Source organism: Sapajus apella, unplaced genomic scaffold, assembly GCF_009761245.1.
Source record: "Sapajus apella isolate SASKATOON/1434 unplaced genomic scaffold, GSC_monkey_1.0 scaffold12, whole genome shotgun sequence".
NCBI classification, from domain to species: Eukaryota; Metazoa; Chordata; class Mammalia; order Primates; family Cebidae; genus Sapajus; species Sapajus apella.
Genome location: NW_022436952.1, coordinates 7,829,063 through 7,842,582, shown reverse-complemented (window position 1 = coordinate 7,842,582; position 13,520 = coordinate 7,829,063).

The window sequence follows — 13,520 nt, the reverse complement described above, 5'->3', positions numbered from 1 at the left end:
TGGAAGGAAGGAAAGGAGGAAAGAGGAAGGAGACAACCTGAGAACAACGATTTGTTGATGAAAGTTCTTATCGCTACTGCCCTGGGCATGGGACAGGCAGAATAAGAAAGCCTGATCCTGAATATGTTGCTGAGTGTGAGTATGTGCATGTGCGTGTGAGTTCCCGTGTTAGGAGGCGTGACAGCCGGAAAATTTGTCTAAGAACCACCAGCTCCTTTCTTGGTGGGCTCCCAAGCTATCCCTCCCCATTCTTGGAGGATGGAGGGGGAGGAGAATGCCAGTTCCATGGTAGACCTCCTGGCTTCCTTCCAGGACTGGTAGCCACTGGCACAGAGATCAGAGAGAGTTTATGTAGGCACTTGGCACCGACTGATGCATCCTGAGAGGAAGGCGCCTGGCAACAGCTGCCACCCACCACCTACCCACGAGAGTGCCCAGTGCACAGCAAGCAGCTGCGTGGGTCAGACTAAAAGGCTTTTTCTTCTGGCTTGTCCGAAATGAGATAATAAAAATGACCCTTTACCCTGCATTGGGGGAGGAGATTTATGAGGGATTAAAACTCCCAAGCCAAGGTGAAGGGTGGGGGTGGTTTAGACTCGCCGTCGTGGCCCTCAGAAGCAGAGCAGGTGTGTGACCGAAGAGTAGGCTGCCAGTTTCTGCTGATGGTCCCCCGTCCTTTCCTCAGGAGAAAATGTGGCCTCAGGCCCACATGGGGCAACCCATGTGCATTCCTGCTGCCCCAGTGAATAAGAACATGTCTTTGGAAAATAGACATCTGAGATTTAGAAAATAAATTTGAGGGCCGGGTGCGGTGGCTCACACCTGTAATCCCAGCACTTTGGGAGGCCCAAGCAGGCGGATTGCCTGAGCTCAGGAGTTCATGACCAGCCTGAGCAACACAGTGAAACCCCGTCTCTACTTTAAAAATACAAAAAATTAGCCAGGCATGGTGGCATGTGCCTGTAGTCCCAGCTGCTGGGGAGGCTGAGGCAGGAGAATAGCTTGAACCCAGGAGGCGGAGGTGGCAGTTGCAGTGAGCTGAGATGGCGCCACTGCACTCCAGCCTGGGTAACAGAGGAAGGCTCTATCTTTAAATAAATAAATAAATAAATTTAAGGCTGGGCACGGTGTTTCACGCCTGTAATCCCAGCACTTTGGGAGGCCCAGGAGGGCGGATCACGAGGTCAGGAGCTCAAGACCAGCCTGGCCAACATGGTGAAACCCCGTCTCTACTAAAAATACAAAATTAGCCAGGTGTGGTTTCACACACCTGTAGTCCCAGCTACCTGGGAGGCTGAGGCGTGAGAATCACTTGAACCCAGGAGGTAGAGGTTGCATTCAGCTGAGACCACGCCATTGCACTCCAGCCTGGGTGACAGAGTGAGACTCTGTCTCAAAAAAAGAAAAAGAAAATATTTGATCCGATTTTTTAGGAGAAGTAAGTAAATCATTCAGGAATCAGATCCTCTGTCTTGGCCCTGATTTCTCTGGTGGGGATTGGAAAATTGGATATTCCAAATGAGACACAGCAGAAGGTGTTGGGGCAGCCTAATTAGATTGGAGTCACTGTTTACTCTTTAGACTGGACTAGGAAAACTTTTTTTTTTAATTTTGAGACAGAGTCTTGCTCCGTCACCCAAGCTGGACTGCAGTAGTGCGATCTTGGCTCACTGCAACCTCTGCCTCCCAGGTTCAAGCAATTCTCCTTCCTCAGCCTCCTGAGTAGCTGGGATTACAGGTGCACATTACCACACCCAGCTAATTTTTCCATTTTTAGTAGAGATGGGGTTTCACCATATTGGTTAGGCTGGTCTCAAACACCTGACCTCAAGTGATCCACCCACCTCAGCTTCCCAAAGATTTGGGATTACAGGCATGAGCCACCGCGCCTGGCCTGGACTATGGAAACTTCTGTCCCATGATTCTCTCTCTAGTGAGAGGGACTTTGAAAGCCAAAGCCACCCCCAGCCTCCATGGTACCTCGTGCATGGCCAGCCAGAAGCTTTGAAGCCAGACTTCCCAGGAAGCCATCTCTCCCACGGGCAGTGTTGACTCAGCCCAGACGCCAAGTTCTAACTCTGGTTCCTGTCCCAGAGTGGCCAACAGAGGCAGAGGCACATAAGGGACTGTGGTACTGGGCTATAAGTGTCTGTTCTCAGAAGGGGGAATGTGGGGTTGGAGAGACAGTGGGGCACGGGCCTGGAATTGTTTAGGGTCTCTTTTGCTAAAGGAAAGGAGAGTGAATTAACAGTGTCTTAGTCCTCTGGTTCCAGCACTATTTGACAAAACCTATCTTCTTTTTTTTATTATTTTGAGACAGAATCTCACTCTGTCACCAGGCTGGAGAGCAGTGGTACGATCTTGGTTCACTGCAACCTCTGACTCCCTGGTTCAAGCAATTCTCCTGCCTCAGCCTCCAGAGTAGCCAGAATTACAGGCATGCACCACCATGCCCAGCTAATTTTTGTATTTTTAGTAGAGACGGGCTTTCACCATGTTGGCCAGGATGGTCTCAATCTCCTGCCCTCGTGATCTATCTGCCTTGGCCTCCCAAAGCGCTGGGGTTACAGGCTTGAGCCACCACACCCAACTGACAGAACCTATCTTCAGCCAGGGATGGTGGTACATGCCTGTAGTCCCAGCTACTTAGGAGGCTGAGGTGGGAGGATCACTCGAAAGGGGGATCAAGGTGCAATGGGCTATGATCTTGCCACTGCATTCCAGCCTAGTGACAGAGCAAGACCCTTCCTCTAAAACAACAACACAAAACAAATCAAAAATTTAAAAAAACCTATCTTTCCTAAATCCCCAGGAACAGGAATGGCGGCAAAGTCTGTGCCTGGAATTTGGGAGTAAGAACATTCCTTCCTGTCTTCCCTGGGTCTCATTTCTAATCCCAACATCCAGATTTCTAGTCACATCCCAAGGTGTGACTGACCATCTCTCTGGGGCTTCCACCTGACTCTTTAACGCCTCTCTCCCCAATTTACCCGACTCGAATTAAAGGGAAGATGCATGTCCTCTCTTTCTTCTTCCCCTTCTTCGTGAACTACCGATGATCCTTCCATCCTGCAGCTTCCTGCGTTCCTCCCACCATCCTCCCTTCCTCTGGTCTTTCACTGCCTTCTTCCTCTCTTCACACTCCTCCCTTCTGCTCTCTCTCTCCTGCTCTCGCTCTCTGCAGTTTCTGACAGTGAATCCTCTCCCTGGCAAAGGCTCTCAACTTGCTCACCAGCCCTGCTGTGTTACTCTCCTCAGCCCTGTAGCATCTGTCCAATTATCCCTCTGACCAGGCTCGTTGGGAGCCCTCCCTTCTGACCACGCTGCCTCCTTCCTCCTATCATCCAAGATTAATTTCCATTTGGAGATGGGGGTGGGAAGCCAGTTTGAATAACTGGGAGATGTTTGGCAATCCACTCGGCTCTTCCCTGCCTGGCAGAGTTAAGAGAATCTTAGGGAGGATGACACCACTGCACAGACCATTAAGGGCTGCAAGATCTGGTTTCCACAAATGTGAGATCAAAAGCTCTTTAGAGTCAGCCAGTCCTTTAAAACAAGGGCCCAGTAATGGGGAGGAACCGAGGCCCTTGCCACAGAAAACAAAGCTGTGACTCAAAGGCATCACGGAGATGCCTCCTTGCTCATCCGCGTTCCTGAGTTGAATGTCTTTGGCTTGGGAATTGACTTTGAGGCTTTCCAACACAGATAAAAATAGAGCTCATAAATGCCATCACAGGCACTTTCTGATAAGGTGGCCTTTTAAGGGAAGACTGGGCTCCAAGCAGAAGGTCTGAGTCAAGGAGCCTCTTAGATGGGGATTCAGGGTTGTCACAGGCTTCTGACCAACCAGCCTGCTGACCAGCCTGAGGCCAAACAATGGATGCAGGAAGAGGAAGGCTCCGGAGGCTTCTGTGCCTAAAACTCCCGGAACCAAATTCTTGAGAGGAATGTTTATTTCACTCATTCATTCATGTATTCATTCCACAAGTACTTATCTGAATACCCATGATGTGCTAGGAATGCTGCTTGGTGCTGGAAATACAATAGAGAAAAAGAGGTTGGGTGCAGTGGCTCATACTTTTAATTCCAGCACTTTGGGAGGCCAGGGCGGGTAGATCACCCGAGGTCAGGAGTTGGAGACCAGCCTGGCCAACATGGCGAACCCCCATTTCTACTAAAAGTACAAAAATTAGCTGGGTGTGGTGGTAGGTGTCTGCAATCCCAGCTTTTTGGGAGGCTGAGGCAGGAGAATCTCTTGAACCTGGGAGGTGGAGGTTGCAGAGAGCCAAGATTGCACCAGGGCAGTTTAGCCTGGGTGACAGAGCAAGACTCCATCTCAAAAAACAAACAGACAAACAAAAAACAATAGAGAAAAAGAGTAAGTTCTTAGAGAGCTTACAATTTTGTGATGAGCAGAGAGAAGGACTCAGGCACCCACAATCCAGGGTGACAGTGCAGTGGGAGGAGAAGTTTAGAAGACCTGGCTCAGGGCTGTGAGACACTTGCACAGCTTCCTGGAGGAACAGATGGATAAACCGAAGCCTGAAGAATCAGCAGGAAATTAACAGGGGGAAGGGGTGGGGGCAGGGAAAGACGAGACGCAAAGAAGACTGTTCTGGGAAGAGGGAACAGCATGTGCAAAAACAGCATGGTTCACTCGGGGAATTGAAAGTAGATCTGTGTACGACTGGAAACCGTCTTGCTAAGTGGTGTGGGGAGGGTAAGAGGGCACCTAGAGACAACAGCACAGGTCAGTGGTAGAGAGCCTTTCACCCCTGTTGATGAGTTTGGGCTTTATTTTCCTGAGGGCAATTGGGAGCCAAGAGTTGTAGCAAAGTGACTTGATCAGATTGGCATTTTATTTTATTTTATTTATTTTAAATTTATTTATTTACTGAGACAGAGTTCCACTCTTGTTGCCCAGGCTATAAGAGTGCAATGGTGTGATCTTGGCTCACCACAACCTCTGCCTCCCGGGTTCAAGTGATTCTCTGCCTCAGCCTCCCGAGTAGCTGGGATTATAGGCATGCGCCACCATGCTCAGCTAATTTTGTATTTTTAATAGAGACAGGGTTTCTCCATGTTGGTCAGGCTGGTCTAGAACTCACGATCTCAGGTGATTCGCCCACCTAGGCTTCCCAAAGTGCTGGGATTACAGGCGTGAGCCACTGTGCCTGGTCTATTTATTTTGAGACAGAGTCTCACTCTGTCGCCCAGGCTGGAGTACAGTGATGCGATCTCTGCTCATCGCAACCTCTGCTTCCCAGGTTCACGAGATTCTTGTGCCTCAGCCTCCTGAGTAGCTGGGATTACAGGCCGCACCACCACACCCAGCTAATTTTTGTATTTTTAGTAGAGGCGGGGTTTCATCATGTTAGCTAGGCTGCTCTCAAACTCCTGACCCCAAGTTATCTGCCTGCCTTGGCCTCCCAAAGTGTTGGGATTACAGGCGTGAGCCACGGCGCCTAGCCAGATTGGCATTTTAGAGAGCTCTCTCTGGCTCCAGGGTGGAGAATGAACTGGCGGGGGCAGATCAGGGGCTGGGAGGCTGGCGAAAAGGCTGTTGTGATCCAGGGAAGAACTGGGGAAGTGTCAGTGGAGATGGAAGGAAGTAGGCAGAATTGAGAGAGAACTAAAATATGAAATGTCAGAACTTGGTGATTAATTGTATGAGGGCTGGAGGAGTCAAGGCTACTCCCCAGTTCTCAGGCATGAGCTGCTTGGTGAGATGTTAGCGGAGAGGCAGGTGTTAGATCTGCTGACTATTAGGTGCCTATGGGACATCTGACCAAAGCGATCAGGTTGGTAGTTGGGTAGGTAAGTCTGGGGCTGGAGAGGAAAGCCTGGCTCAAGACAGATCGGGAATGTTCTCTAGCAGATGGATGGCAGGGGAGCTGTGAGAGTGAATGAGAGATCTCAAGGAAAGTGAAGACAGTGTGAAGAGGAGAGGAACTGAATGGAATCCGAGGAAAGCCGATTTTCAAAGGATTGCTAAAAAAGGAGCTTGTAAAGGACACAGAGAAGGAGCAGCCAGAGAAGGGGGAGGAAAACCAGGAGTAATGGTCTTCCATTCTTGGCCTCTGCATTCATTTTCCCCTTCCCCACCAAGAGCACCTTGACTGTGCTTTGGGGAAATTCATTCCTCCCCTACTCTCAGGTCCCACGGTTTGGATCCCAGGGGAGAAAGGCTGGCTCTGCCTCGCCCTCCTGACCCACCTCACACAGCCCTCTTGTGTGCTCTCTAGCCTCCAATCACATTAATTTTTTTTTTTTTTTTTGAGATAGGCTCTCACTCTGTTGCCCAGACTGGAGTGCAGTGGTGTGACTGCAGTTCACTGCAGCCTCAATGTCCTGGGCTCAAGCAATCCTCTCACCTCAGCCTCCCAAGTAGTTAGGACTACAAGCATGTGTCAACACATCCTGCTAAGCTGATTTTTAATTTTTTTGTAGAGGTGGAATCTCACTATGTTGCCCAGGCTGGTCTTGAACTTCTGACCTCAAGCAATCCTCCCGCTTCAGCTTCTCAAAGTGCTTGGATTACAGGCTTGAGCCACTGCACCCAGCCCAACCATATTCATGGAATTTCTGAATGAGCCCAACTAATATTCATGGAGTTTCTGAAAAACTTCAAGCCCTCTCTGGCTTTAGATTCTCTGTCTGCCTGGACTGTTTCTTCCTCCATTCCCCTTCTCCACCCACATTACCTATCAGCCTTCCATTTATGCTTCCAAATTTTGCTTGGGTCTTCTCGAACATTCCAGGCAAGGCTAAGGCTTTCTATGTTTATTCATCATTCAGTAAGTACAGAGCATTCCTGTCCACACGTCAGCACGTGCTGCATGCCATTTCCTTTCCTTTCTCTTTTTCTATTGCTTATCTATAGTGTCACCCTCTAGATATTATGCATTCCAGTATTTCCCAGGTTAAAATCTCAGAACTTCTTTTTTTTTTTGAGATGGAGTCTCGATCTGTTGCCCAGGCTAGAGTGCGGTGGCGCGATCTCGGCTCACTGCAAATTCTACCTCCTCAGTTCAAGCAATTCTCCTGTCCCAGCCTCCCGAGTAGCTGGGAGTACAGGCGCCTGCCACCATGCCTGGCTAATTTTTGTATTTTTAGTAGAGACAGGGTTTCACCATATTGGTCAGGCTGCTCTCAAACTCCTGACCTCAGGTGATCTGCCTGCCTCGGCTTCCCAAAGTTCTGGGATTATAGGCATGAGCCACCATACCCAGCAAATCTCAGAACTTCTATGTCTGTAAACATATTGATCAAATCCTCAGATAAGTACACCATTCCAAGCCTCCAAGCCTTTTTTTTTTTTTTTTTTTTTTTTTTTTAGACAGAGTTTTGCTCTTGTTGCCTAGGCTGGAGTGCAATAGTGCAATCTGGGCTCACTGCAACTTCTGCCTCCCGGGTTCAAGCGATTCTCCTTACAACCTCCCAAGTAGCTGAGACTACAGGCATGCACCACCACACCTAGCTAATTTTTTTTTTTTTTTTTTTTTTTTGAGACGGAGTTTCACTCATTTTACCCAGGCTGGAGTGCAATGGCGCGATCTCGGCTCACCGCAACCTCCGCCTCCTGGGTTCAGGCAATTCTTCTGCCTCAGCCTCCTGAGTAGCTGGGATTACAGGCACGCACCACCATGCCCAGCTAATTTTTTGTATTTTTAGTAGAGACGGGGTTTCACCATGTTGACCAGGATGGTCTCGATCTCTTGACCTCGTGATCCACCCGCCTCGGCCTCCCACAGTGCTGGGATTACAGGCTTGAGCCACCGCGCCCGGCCTAATTTTTTATATTTAATAGAGATGGGGTTTCGCCATGTTGGCTAGGCTGGTCTGGAACTCCTGACCTCGGGTGATCCACCTGGCTCGGCCTCCCATAGTGCTGGGAATACAAGCGTGAGCCACTGCGTCCTGCTGCAAGCTTTTTTTTTTTTTTTTTTTTGAGACAGAGTCTGGTTCTGTTGCCCCAGTGGCAGGATCTCAGCTCACTGCAGCCTCAACTTCCCAGTCTCAAGTGCTCCTCCCACCTCAGCCTCCTGAGTAACTGAGACTACAGGTGCCCACCATGCTCAGCTAATTTTTGTCTTTTTCTGTAGAGACACGGTTTTGTTACATTGCCCAGGCTCATCTCAAACTGTGCTGGATGCTGGGACATAACAGAGAGCCAGCCAGCTAGGTCACTGTCCCCATGAAGCTGACAATCTAGTAGCAGAGACAGATAATGGAAGAGTAATTTCCGAAAAACAATTACAAATTGTTAGTGGTGTTGTAAAGGAAGTAAACAAAGTACCACGATAGAAAATAACAGAAAGTTCTTATTCTGGATACGGTAGCAGGTCAGAGAAAGATACAACAGTTAAGCTGAAACCTGAAAGAAGAGACAGAACCAGGCAGAAAGTATTCCAGGCAGAGAAAATGGTCACCACAAAGGCCTGGGGTGGGAAAGAGCTTGATGGGTTCTAGGAACCTGTAGATGGCCAGTGTGGCTGGGGCAAGGACAGGAAAAGAAGCAACAGGAGATGTGATTGAAGATGAGGCTCTGGTAGTTGGTGGTAGAAAGTTTAGATTTTATTCTTGGTACAACAGAAAGGTTTTAAGCCAGATTGCAATGTGGTTGCTGAGTGAAGCGTGGATTGAGAGACAGGCAGAGAATGAGGAGGACTAAGTAAGATCCTCTTTCTATGGTCCGGGCAAAGGAGGATGGTGGCTAGAACTTCAATGGGACAGAAGAGAAGTAGACAAGTGGATAGATTCATGAGACACTTTGAAACTAGAACTTAACAGGAATGCCTGATGGATTAGGTGTGAGACAATGGGACTGGAAGAGCCAAGGATAGTGGCTAATTTCTTTTTCATTTCTTTTTTTTTTTTTTTTTTTTTTTGAGATGAAGTCTCACTCTCTTGCCCAGACTGGAGAGCAACGGTGCAATCTCAGCTCACTTCAACCTTCGTCTCCCTGATTCAAATGATTCTCCTGCCACAGCCTCCCGAGTAGCTAGGATTATAGGCATGCACCACCACACCCCCACTAATTTTTATTTTTTTGAGACAGAGTTTCATTCTTGTTGCCCAGGCTGGAGTGCAATAACAGGATCTCAGCTCACTGCAACCTCCGCCTCCCAGGTTCAAGCGATTCTCCTGCCTCAGCCTCCCCAGTAGCTGGGATTACAGGTGTGTACCACCACACCCACCTAACTTTTGTATTTTTAGTAGAGACGAGGTTTCATCATGTTGGCCAGGCTAGTCTTGAACTCATGACCTCAGGTGATCCACCCACCTCAGCCTCCCAGTGCTGGGATTACAGGCATGAGTCAGCATGCCCGGCCTTTTTGTATCTTTTTAAATAGATACAGGGTTTCACCATCTTGGCCAGGCTGATCTCTAACTCATGGCTTCAAGTGACCAGCCTGCCTCAGCCTTCCAAAGGGCTGCGATTACAGGCATGAGCCACTGCGCCTGGTTGATGATGGCTAATTTCTGAGCTGAATGGGTAAAAAGAGAACCAGGTTTGCTTGGCTTGGCCTGTCCTTGCCTTGCCCCATTTGGTCCCTCCCTCACCCATTTCTTGGAGCCCTTGAGGCAAGTCTTCAGAAGCCCAAAGCTTGGGAAGCAAACGTCATTTGAAAACCACTGGGTTGGAGAAGCTTTAAGATCCCTTTTAGTTATAAAATTCTTTATTCTGAAAAGTCTGTGAATAGGGACAATATTCTATTTCTTTTGACTCATCCTGGAGTACCCTGCTAGAGTTCTGTACCTGGGGAGCATTCAGTTGACTTTTCACTTTGGCACAGATCTTCCATAATTGAATTTTAGATTAAATTCTTTTTTAAAAAATAAGATTCTAATGTAAACTTTCAATTGAAATCGATTCACCTTGATAAAGTAGAGCCATGGCAAGAATAATCTAAAATAGTAAAATCCAAAGTAATTCTTATTTGAGTTGATGTAGGAAAAAAATTTATTTTTGCTAAACTAATTATCTACATTTAGGTAAATGTTATTTTCAGGCAAATGCCAACAGATGGTAGATCAATCCCATTCAGAATAGGACTAAAAAATCCACAGAAAATAATTTGTGACAGTGAATAATAAAATCTACTTTTGATAATATATTCTTTGTTGAAAACAAATATTAACCTTCTAAAGCTTATTTTGAAGTAATGACTTCAGATAACTTTTAGACCCGTTTTAAAGATGAATGAGATGGAGATGGAGTTGTGTTGCTAGTCCAAGACAAAAATCTAAGAAAAACAGGCTTAAACCCACCATTTCTTTTCCTTTCTTTTTTTTTCTTTTTGCCTTTCTTTTTTTTTTTTTTTTTTTTTTTTGAGACGGAGTTTCGCTCTCGTTACCCAGGCTGGAGTGCAATGGCGCGATCTCGGCTCACCGCAACCTCCGCCTCCTGGGTTCAGGCAATTCTCCTGCCTCAGCCTCCTGGGTAGCTGGGATTACAGGCATGCACCACCATGCGCAGCTAATTTTTTGTATTTTTAGTAGAGACGGGGTTTCACCATGTTGACCAGGATGGTCTCGATCTCTTGACCTCGTGATCCACCCGCCTCGGCCTCCCAAAGTGCTGGGATTACAGGCTTGAGCCACCGCGCCCGGCCCTCCTTTCTTTTTTCTTATTGCATCTTCTTTGCCTGGCGTGCCACCCTGTAGATATCATGTATTCCAACCCTTTCCCAGGTTAAAACCTGAGAACTTCTATATCTGTAAACATACTGTTAGATCCTCAGGTAAGTACACCACTCCAAGCCTGTTTTTGTCTGTTTGTTTTTTTGAGACAGAGTCTGGCTTTGTTGCCACAGTGGCACAATCTCAGCTCACTCCAGCCTCGACTTCCCTGTGTGATCTTCCACCTCAGCCTCCTCAGTAGCTGGGACTACAGGTATCCACCATGCCCAGCTAATTTTTATATTTTTCTGTAGAGATGGGCTTTTTGCTATGTTGCCCAGGCTGGTCTCAAACTGCTGGGCTCAAGTGATCCTCCTGCCTTGGCCTCCCAAGATGTTGGGCTTACAGGCATGAGCCACTGTGCCCAGCTGTTTTGTTATTTTATTTTACTTTTTTATGAGTTGGGGTCTCAGTCTGTCAACCAGCTAGAGTGCAGTGTTGCAATCACAGCTCCTTGCAGCCTCCAACTCCTACACTCAAGCAATCCTCCTGTGCCTCAACCTTCCAAGCAGCTGGACTACAGGCAAAACCATGGCCCAGCTCCCTTTTGTTTTATTACAGAGGGAAGTAAAGGAATTCTTTTGTATGTCAAGCACTTCTGAACAAATATCTCACCCAATGCTGTTTATTACCCTATGATAGAATGCCCCATTTCACTGTTGGGATGGGGGCCTGGAGGTCCAGCATCTGATCTGCTTCACGTTTGGGATGAGTCCTCTGCTGTGGATCGCATCAGTGAGGAAGGTTACACATCACACCATGGACACCATGGCAGGGAGGCCTTTCCTTGTTACCCTCCATGGTAGTCAGGGCCCAAGAGGTGGACTAGGATGGACAACTGGGTACTTCCACCTGGAGCTGTGGGTTTGCAGCATGAGACATAAGATGAAGAGATTAGACATCCTTTGCTGCAGCAGCAGCAGCAGTGATGTGTCTGGTGGTGGCACACTGTGGCAGTGCCCAACAGCTGCACCTCCTCTCCAGACTGTCCTGCTAAAGAAGGTGGTTGTTCTTCCTCCACCAGCCACTGGTTGCCAGCTGAATTTCCAAGTTGGACTCTTTAGGTCCTATTAATTCTTGGAGCCAGCAATATTTCTTCAGTCAATTCTAGTTCTGGTTGATGTAGCCAGAGTTGGTGGAGTTCCTGCAGCTGGGAACCCTGGCTGATGTTTGAGGAAACAAGTTCTGAGGCCAAAGAGCTTGTGCAGAGGCCACAGCTAGCAAGTAACAGTGTTCTGGCTGAGAAGTCTGTGCTTTTTTGTTGATTCCACATTCCTCAAAGAATTCTGAAGAAGGGCAGAGGCGAGAAATGGCACTGTGCACAGATGAGAGTGGGATTTGACGACTAACAGATATGTGAATACTTACTCCAAAACATCCATTCAGTGACATATTAATAAGTAAGTTGAGTCTACTCAACTTATGCCAGAGACTGTGCTGTGTTCAAATACTATTTCAGCCAGGCGCGCCAGTGCATGCCTGTAATCCCAGCACTTTGGGAGGCCAAGGTTGCCGGATCACCTGAGATCAGGAGTTCAAGACCAGCCTGGCCAACATGTTGAAACCCTATCTCTACTTAAAAAAAAAAAAAAAAAAAAAAAAAGTAGCCGGGCGTGGTGGCGGGTGCCTGTAGTCCCAGTTACTCTGGAGGCTGAGGCAGGAGAAGAGCTGGAACCCGGGAGGCGGAGGTGGCAATGAGCCGAGATTGCACCACCGCACTCCAGCCTGGGCAACAGAGGGAGACTCAGTCTCAAAACAACAACAACAAAATACTATTTCAGTTCATCCTCACACGGTATGATAAGGTGGGCATTATTTTGCTTATTGTTTCAATGGAAAAACTGAGCCTTAGAGAGGTTTGTCCAAGTTGATATTGTAGTAAGTGTCAGCACTGGGTTTGAACTTGAGTCTCCAGAAAAGGGGGCCGGAGCCCATTCATTAAGCCACAGCTGCCTCACTATGCAATTTCATGAATCAATCAAAATGTCTCCACTGCTAATGTTTGCAAATTCCATAGTGACCCCAGAGCAATGTCATCAATGTGTTCTTCTTGTTTCTTTGTGCACGTTCTTACACCTGTGTCCTGGGGTATGTCATTTGTCTCTTTTTGTTTAGGATGGACACTGCTGGAACACAGGACTCTGCCCCTACTAAAGATCTTCCTTCCTGTATAGTCATCTCCAATATCCTTGAAGGGCCCCACCAAAGGAGCCACTGGGCCTGGGGACTAACTGACCAACTGAAAAGTTGATCACTGACCACCCAATGGAAGAGCTGTCCAGAGAGGAGAGGGGGACTTCAGCCTCCCTTGGCACTTACAACTCAAATGAGAGTCTGTACTCATTTTCTATGCAGCCCTGCCTGCCGCCACCTCCCCTACAGCTTCAAGGAAAACCATGCCTTTGCTTGCTGGGCTGTAAAATGGAGCTGAAGGTCCTTGTTGGCATACTAAATAAATACCAGGCATCTCAGGGTCTTTGGGGAAGATCCTGCGCCCAGACCTGGCTCATGACAGCCAATGAACACTTTGTTGTTTATGTTTTGGATTAAGAAAATGAGTTCTGGATGTTGCTTACCGTCACAAGGAGCAGTGAACTGAACTGGTGCCATCGCAAGCTCGATTGTTGTTGCATAGATAAAAGCCTCATTAAGTCCCTCAGGAGGAGACAAGAATTTTATTTTGAGGAAAGAAGAACAAGAAGGGCATCTTGCTTGTTGTCATTACAGCAACAAAACATTAAATGGAGAAAATAATTAAATAACTTCACTTTTTTTTTTCTTTACTCAAACCTCGTCAAGAGGCTGGGTGAGTTTTTAATTAGTGCTGCATTTTC